The following is a 9,021-nucleotide window of genomic DNA, read 5'->3' as shown; positions in this document are numbered from 1 at the left end:
CAAACTGACACAAGAACAGAAAATCAAACACCACATGTTCTCACTCATAGGCAGGTGTTGAACAATGAGAACACATGGACACAGGAGGGGAGCATCACACATTGGGGTCTGTTGCAGGGGAATAGGGGAGGGACAGTGGTGGGTAGGGAGGCTGGGGAGGGATAATGAGGGGAGAAATGCCAGGTACAGGTGACGGGGGGATGAAGGCAGCAAACCACATTACCATGTATGTATCTATGCAATAATCCTGCATGTTCTGCACATGTACCCCAGAACCTAAAGTGCAATTAAAAAAAAATTATATATATATATACACAAACGCATATACATACTGTGGGTACTTAATACCATGCTCAGTGAAAGCAAAAGTCCCACTGCAGCCTCGATCAGAAGACAAAGGCCTTCTGCAGTGACTTCCAGGAGGAGATCTGCTAGCCTTGTGCTGAAGAGGGGGAAAGTCTACACCAGTTGATCTTTATATTCTCTTCTGTTGAAAAGCATTTGTTCCTTACAAAAACATTTGGCTGTAACTTGGGCCCACTCAGGTGCCTTTAATCATCTTGACCAATCCTAAGCCTAAAGCTGGAGGTGAGCAGTGGCTTCACCAGGGGCCCAGGCTCTCAGCATTTTAGGCTGTGAGCTAGACTAAATCTCATTCCAGGATGAAATCCAGCATGCCCAGTCCAGCCCACCAGCTCAGACCACCAAGTTCAGCCTTCCCATCTTCCCACACCCTTCTCATCCTGACCACAGTCACTGCTGTCTTGCAGCAGTTCTTAGCCCTAGGGTAAGAGCTGCTCATTGACCAGTTCCCACTGCTAAATTCTGCCACCTCCCAGCTATTGCTTGATGGGGTCATTGACTTTCCTCCTCTAGGCCTAGACAAGAGGGTCTCCTGACCACCTGTGTCCCAGACAACAGGGAAGACATGCCAAATACTTTTCAAATTCCCACTCTGGGCAAAGCCCCCTGTGAACAACTTGAGAAGAGGAGGCAGGTTTGTATTTACTTCTCCCCAAATGCATGTCAGTCTGGCAGGGGCAAGAATCCACGTGCTGTTATAAAAAATACTTACTTGTCATAAAAGGCAGGAAGTGACTCCTGCCATCAATTAGATCATATGTGGACAGGTAGAAATGGGATAGGGATAGGCAGGCATTCCAGGTAGAAAAAACAGCTTAAGTAAAAGCATGGGTGCCAAACTCTGGGCGAATGGCCTGGTCCCATTAGCTGAAGGATACAGGAAGAAAGAAGAGATGGGAGAAGGCTGGAAAAGTGAGCCAAGGCCGGGCTGCAGAGAGCCCTGACTGTTGTAAGGAGGCACTTAGACAGCATCGGCTCCAATAACAGCAGAGCCTGTGGCATGAAGGACTGATGCTTATTTGATTGGGGCAATGGACCAATGCCCTTTCAAGGCCTCTCTCTGCCTGATCTAAGGTTCTGTTCCCTGAAACAACCTGAGTTAAACACCACAGGCAAACAACCCTGTGGCCAAATGGGCGAAGGATACAAATTATCTTCTTGTAGTTAAAGTAACCAGAGGAGCCAATCCACCCAAGGGAAGGTGTGCAACATTCTCAGGAGTCAGGAGTCAGGAGAGGCAGTCTGGCATCATCAGTCATTGTAAAGGCCAGAAAGGATGACCCATGAACTCCGTGTCTTTATATTCATCTTGTAAAACAGTGGCCCTCTAAGAGGACTTGGGCATCATCATTGGTTTTACAAAAATGTTTTCACATATACACATTTTTACATTTTTGCTTTATTACCTAACAACACAGCATGGAAATTTATCAAATATATATATGTAAGTCTTTGTAAGATTATGAACTATTCCAAAATACAGCTGTATTATTCAAGTAATACAGCTTTATTTTATTTTGTATTATTTTATTCAAATAATACAAAATTAGAAAATACCAATTCCCTATTATTGATTTATTTCTCTCTCTCTCTTTTTTTTTTGAGATGGAGTCTCTCTGTTGCCCAGGCTGGAGTGAAGTGGCATGATCTTGGCTCACTGCAACCTCTGTGTCCCAGGTTCAAGTGATTCTCCTGCCTCAGCCTCCTGAGTAACTGGGATTACAAGTGCCCATCACCATGTCTAAGTTTTGGATTTTTAGTAGAGATAGGGTTCACCCATCATGTTGGCCAGGTTGGTCTTGAACTCCTGACCTCAAGTGATTCCACCTGCCTCAGCCTCCCAAAGTGCTGAGATTACAGATGTGAGCCACCATGCCCAGATGTTGTATAAATTTGGAAATATATAAATGTCCTTATACAAACTGCTGTTTATATTTTTCTGGGATAGAGTCCTCAGAAAGCTACTGTGCATCAAAGAGTATGTACATTTTAAATTTTAATAAATATTTCCAGAATTGCTTTCCAAAACAGTCACAATTCTTTTTTTAACTTTTTGTGTGTTTTTCTTTAAATTTTAATTTTTCCATAAGTTTTTGGGGTATAGGTGGTATTTGGGTACATGAGTAAGTCATTTAGTGGTGATCTGGGAGATTTTGGTGCACTCATCACTCAGGCAGTATACACTGCACCATATCTGTGGTCTTCCATCCCTTGCCCCCTCCCACTCTTCCCCTCAAGTCTCCAAAGTCCATTGCATCACTCTTACACCTTTGCGTCCTCATAGCTTAGCTCCCACATATCAGTGAGAACATAACGATGTTTGGTTTTCCATTCCTGAGTTACTTCACTTAGAATAGTAATCTCGAATCTCATCCAGGTTACTGCAAATGCTGTTAATTCATTCCTTTTTATGGATGCGTAGTATTTCATAGTGTATATGGAATCATAGTTTCTTTATCTGCTGGTTGATTGATGGGCATTTGGGTGGGTTCCACGATTTTGCACTTGTGAATTGTGCTGCTATAAGCATGTGTGTGTAAGTATCTTTTTTGAATATGACTTCTTTTCCTCTGGCTAGATACCCAGTATGGGACTGCTGTATCAAATGGTAGTTCTACTTTTAGTTCTTTAAGGAATCTTCACACTGTTTTCCTAGTGGCTATATTAGTTTACATTCCCACTGACAGTGTAGAAGTGTTTCCTGTTCACTGCATTCACACCAGCATCTACTGCTTTTTAATTTTTTTTATTATGGTCATTCTTGCAGGAGGGAGATGGAATTACATTGTAGTTTTGATTTGTGTTTCCCTGATTATTCATTAGTGATGTTGAGCATTTTTTCACATGTTTTTGGCCATTTGTGTGTCTACTTTTGAGAATTGACTATTCATTCATGTCCTAAGCCCACTTTTTAATGGGATTGTTTTTTTCTTACTGATGAGTTCTTTGAAGATTCTGGATATTAGTCCTTTTTCAGATGTATAGATTGTGAAGATTTTCTCCCATTCTGTGGGTTCCTTGCTGACTGTTCCTCACTCTGCTGACTATTCCTTTTGCTGTGCAAAGCTCTTTAGTTTAATTAGGTCCCAGCTATTTATTTTCATTTTTATTGCATTTGCTTTTGGGTTCGTGGTCATGAAATCCTTGCCTAAGCAATGTCTAGAAGGGTTTTTCCAATGTTATCTTCTAGAATTTTTTAGTTTCAGGTTTTAGGTTTGAGTCCTTAATCCATCTTGAGTTGATTTTTGTATAAGGTGAGAGATGATAATCCAGTTTCATTCTCCTACTAATGTGGCTAGCCAACTATCCCAACACCATTTGTTGAAAAGCGTGTCCTTTCCCGGCTTTATGGTTTTGTTTGCTTTGTCAAAGATAAATTGGCTGCAAGATTTGGGTTTATTTCTGGGTTCTCTATTCTGTTCCACCGATCTATGTGCCTGTTTTTGTGCAAGTGTTTCGGTGACCATGACCTTATAGTATAGTTTGAAATCAGGTAGTGTGATGCCTCCAGATTTGTTCTTTCTGCTTAGTCTTGCTTTGGCAACATGGGCTCTGTTTTGGTTCCATATGAATTTTAGAAATGTTTTTTCTAATTCTTTGAAGAATGATGGTGGTATTTTGATGGGGTTTGCATTGAACTTGTAGGCAGTATGGTCATTTTCACAATATTGATTCTACCCATCTACGAGCATGGGATGTGTTTCCATTTGTTTGTGTTATCTGTGATTTCTTTCAGCAGTGTTTTGGAGTTTTCCTTGTAGAGGTCTTTCAACTCCTTGGTTAGGTATATTCCTTTTTTTTTTTCCAGCTATTCTAAAAGGGGTTGAGTTCTTGATCTGGTTCTCTGCTTGGTCACTGTTGATGTCTAGAGGTACTGATTTGTGTACATTAATCTTGTGTCTAGGAACTTTGCTGAATTCTTTTATCAGTTCTAGAAGCTTTCTGAAGGAGTTCTTAGGGTTTTCAAGGTAAACAATCATCTTGTCAGCAAATAGTGACAGTTTAACTTCCTCTTTACCAATTTGGATGCCATTTATTTATTTATTTCTCTTTTCTAATTGCTCTGGCTAGGACTTCCAGTACTATATTGAAGAGGAGTGGTGAGAGTGGGTGTTCCAGTTCTCAGAGGGAATGTTTTCAACTTTTCCCCATTTAGTATTATGGTGGCTATGGGTTTGTCATAGATGGCTTTTATTACCTTAAGGTATGTTCCTTGTATGCTGAATTTGCTGAGAGTTTTAATCATAAAGCACTACTAGATTTTGTCAAATGCTTTTTCTGCATCTATTGAAGTGATCATATGATTTCTGTTTTTAATTCTGTTTATGTGGTGCATCATATTTATTTACTTGCTTGTGTTAAACCATCCCTGATCTCTGGTATGAAACCCACTTGATCATGGTGGATTATCTTTTTGATATGTTGTTGGATTTGGTTAGCAAGTATTTTGTTAAGGATTTTAGCATCTATGTTCAAGGATATTGGTCTGTAGTTTTCTCTTTTGATTATGTCCTTTCCTGGTTTTGCTATTAGGGTGATGCTGGCTTCATAGAATGAATTAGGGAGGGTTCCTTCTTTTTTTATCTTGTGGAATAGTGTCAAAAGGATTGGTACCAATTCTTCTTTGAATATCTGATAGAATTCTACTGTGAATCCATTTGGTCCTGGACATTTTTTTGTTGGTAATTTTTAAATTACCATTTCAATCTGGCTGCTTGTTATTTTTTTGGGATACCCGATTCTTCCTGATTTAAGCTAGGAGGGTTGTATTTTTCCAGGAATTTATCCACCTTTTCTAGGTTTTCTAGTTTATATGTGTAAAGATGTTCATAGTAGCCTTGAATGATCTTTTGTATTTTAGTGATTTCAGTTGTAATATCTTCTGTTTCATTTCTTAGTGAAGTTGTTTGGATTTTTTCTCTTCTTTTCTTAATTAATCTTGCCAATGGTCTATAAATTTTATTTATCTTTTTGAAGAACTAGCTTTTTGTTTCATTTATCTTTTGTTAATATTGGTTTTGGTTTCCAATTTCATTTAGTTCTGCTCTGAGCGTGGTTATTTTCTTTCTTCTGCTGGGTTTGGGTTTGGTTTGTTCTTGTTTCTCTAGTTCCTTGAGGGGTGACCTTAGATGTCAGTTTGTGCTTTTTCAGTCTTTTTGATTTAAGCATTTAGGGCTATGAACTTTCCTCTTAGCACTGCCTTTGCTGTATCCCAGAGGTCTTAATAGGTTGTGTCATTATTGTCATTCAGTTCTAAGAATTTTTTAATTTTCATCTTGATTTCATTTTTGGCCCAACACTCATTCAGGAGCAGGTTATTTAATTTCCATGTGTTTGCATGGTTCTAAAGGTCCCTTTTGGAGTTCACTTCCAGTTTTATTCCACTGTGGTCTGAGAGAGTACCTGATATAATTTCAATTTTCTTAAATGTATTCAAGCTCATTTTATGGTCATCTTGGAGTAAGTTCCATGTGCTGTCAAATAGAATGTATATTCTCCGGTTGTTGGATGAAATGTTCTGTATATATCTGTTAAGTCCATTTGTTCCAAGGTATAGTTTAAATCCATTGTTTGTTGATTTTCTGTCTTGATGATCTATCTAGTGCTGTCAGTGGAGTATTGAAGTCCCCCACTATTATTGTGTGGCTATCTATCTCATTTTTTAGGTCTAATAGTAATCATTTTATAAATTTGAGAGCTCCAGTGTTAGGTGCATTTATGTTTAGAATTGTGATATTTTCCTGTTGGACAGGAAAATAGATTATATAATGGTATAATGTCCTTCTTTGTATCTTTTAACTGCTGCTGCTTTCTAGTATGCTTTGCCTGATATAAGAATAGCTATCTCTGCTTGCTTTTGGTGTCTATTTACATGAAATGCCTTTTTCCACCCCTTTACTTTAAGGTTATGTGAGTCTTTACCTGCTAGGTAAGTCTCCTGAAGGCAGAAGATAGTTGGTTGGTGAGTTTTTATCCATTCTTCAATTCTATATCAATGTTAGTCTTGAAATGTGAAATACAATTGCATTCATCATGCTCTTTGATGTCTATGTACTTTGGTTTTTTGGTTTTTGTTTTTAAACTCATATTTTTGTTGTATAGGTCCTGTGTGATTTATGCCTTAAAGAGGTTCTGTTCTGATGTGTTTCCAGGATTTGTTTCAAGATTTAGAGCTCCTTTTAGCAGTTCTTGTAGTGGTGGCTTGGTAATGGTGAATTCTGTCAACACTCATTTGTCTGAAAAAGACCATATCTTTCCTTCATGTAAGATGCTTGGTTTCACTGGATACAAAATTCTTGACTGATGATTGTTTTGTTTGGGGAGGCTGAAGGTAGGGCCCCAATTCCTTCTAGCTTGTAGTGTTTATGCTGAGAAATCTGCTGTTAATCTAATAGGTTTTTCCTTATAGGTTACCTGGTGCTTCTGTCTCACAGCTCTTAAGATTCTTTCTGTCTTCTTAACTTTGGATAACTTGATGACAATGTGCCTAAGTGAAGATCTTTTTGCCGTGAATTCCTGGGTGTTCTTTGTGCTTCTCATATTTGGATGTCTAGGTCTCTAGCAAGGCCAGGGAAGTTTTCCTTGGTTATTCCCCCAAATATGTTTTCAAGCTTTTAGAATTCTCTTCTTCCTCAGGAACACTGATGATTCTTAGGTTTGGTCATTTAACACAATCCCAGACTTTTTGGAGGCTTTGTTTGTATTTTCATGTTCTTTTTTCTTTGTCTTTGTTGGGCTGGGTTAATTTGAAGACCTTTTCTTCAAGCTCTGAATATCTTTCTTCTACTTGTTCAATTCTGTTGTTGAAACTTTCCAGAGCATTTTGCATTTCTAAAACTGTAACCAAAGTTTCCTGAATTTTTTATGGTTTTTTCTTTAAGCTATCTATTTCCTTGAATATTTCTCCCTTCACTTCTTTTGTCATTTTGTGGATTTCCTTGCATTGGGCTTCCTTTTCTCTGGTCCCTCCTTAATTAGCTTAATAACTAACCTCCTGAATTATTCTTCAGGTAAATAAGCGATTTCTTCTTGGTTTGGAATCATTGTTGGTGAACTAGTGTGATTTTTTGGGCAGTGTTGAAGAGCCTTGTTTTGTCTTGTTACCAAGGTTGGTTTTCTGGTTCCTTCTCCTTTGGGTAGGCTCTGTCAGAGGGAAGGTCCAGGGATGAAGGCTGTTGTTGAGATTCTTTTGTCTCTTCACATAGTACTCTCCCCCTTTACCTATGGATGTGGCTTTCTGTGAGTCAAACTGCAATGATTTTTGTCTCGCTTGTAGGGCTTGAAAACCTGCCCCAGGCTATCTGCCTCCCAGCTGGGAAAGAAAAGGGCTTGGTTCTTCCCCGACCTGTGGAGTCTGCACACCAGATTTGCATCCTCCCCTGAGTTCTGGCCAGGAGGCTTTTCGCCTCGTTCAAATTGTTAACAAAGTTCAGCTAGAGATTTGCTTTTGCCTGTGTGGTTTTACCCTCTGCTCCTCTCTCATTGGATCCCTGTGGTGCCGGGCAGGAATGGCCTGCTAGGGGACCCAGCCAGCTCCCAGGGCCTTTCTACTGTTTCCTCTACCCCTGTATTTTGCTCAGCTTTCCAAACTGACTCGGCTCCAGGTAAAGTCAGAAACTTCTCCCACAAACAGACTTTTGGCCTCTCCAGTGGGTGTGTGTGACATGGAAATTGTCCCATAAACTGCATACCTCGACCATACCTTGGCTTTCCATTGAAACTGCTCTCTGTAACCTTAATGTGACAGGCAAGCAGTCCAAACCCACACCATCTTGGCCCTTGCGACCTATAATAAGTAACTAAGGTCTGTAACTTCCACCCTACCCAGGCAATGTATAAATGAATGCTTTCTTGACTTCTGTGAACCACTTAAGTAACAATTGGAATGTCCAAAGTCCCCTGGCCCTCAGAATGTCCAAAGCCCCTCACCCTCACCCCTTCCCAGGAAGTGGTTTATGGGCATAAAAGGTCTTGACACCCTCCTTTTGGGGCCACGGGTTAGAGAGACGCGAGTCCTCCGTGGCCGCTGGCAATAGAGACCCTGTAATTTGGCCTAGTCTTTGTCTCAGTGGTGATTTCGCGCTTGCTCGGTTACAACAGTGTGTTCAGAGAGGAGGGTGTCCCTCTCCCCCTTCCACAGTTGAGGCACTCACAATTTTGGGGGGTCTTCTGCATCCTGCAGGAGCAGTCCACTTCCTTCAGAGGGTCTGTGGGTCCTCTCGGGATTGCTGGTTTGTTCTTTCAGTCAGTCTAGAGCTAAAATTCACAATGTGAGCTGCCGCCCACTGCTCTGTCTGGAGCTGCAATCTAGTCCTGACTCCCATCTGTCAGGATCTCCCTCCAGTCACAATTCCTCTTTAATCAGTAAGGTATGAGAGTATCCTTGACTTCAAGTACCCAACAGAGAGAGAGAAGAGTTCATTGGTATTTCCCCGGTGATCACTGAGGCTGGTGTCTTTTCCTATAGTCACTGATGATTCGAAGTTGCTTTGTATGTTGTTTATTCATCTCTGGTACCAACTGATTTGTCTTTTCGTTGCTTATCTTTTTCTTGCAATTCTGTCAGAGTTCTTCGTATATTAGAGACATTTGTCTTTTATCAATTATAGTCATCATTTGTATTATTTTCTAATCTATTATCTTTTAACCTTATTTATG

Source organism: Callithrix jacchus, chromosome 15 (assembly GCF_049354715.1).
Source record: "Callithrix jacchus isolate 240 chromosome 15, calJac240_pri, whole genome shotgun sequence".
NCBI lineage: Eukaryota > Metazoa > Chordata > Mammalia > Primates > Cebidae > Callithrix > Callithrix jacchus.
This window is presented reverse-complemented; position numbering follows the sequence as displayed.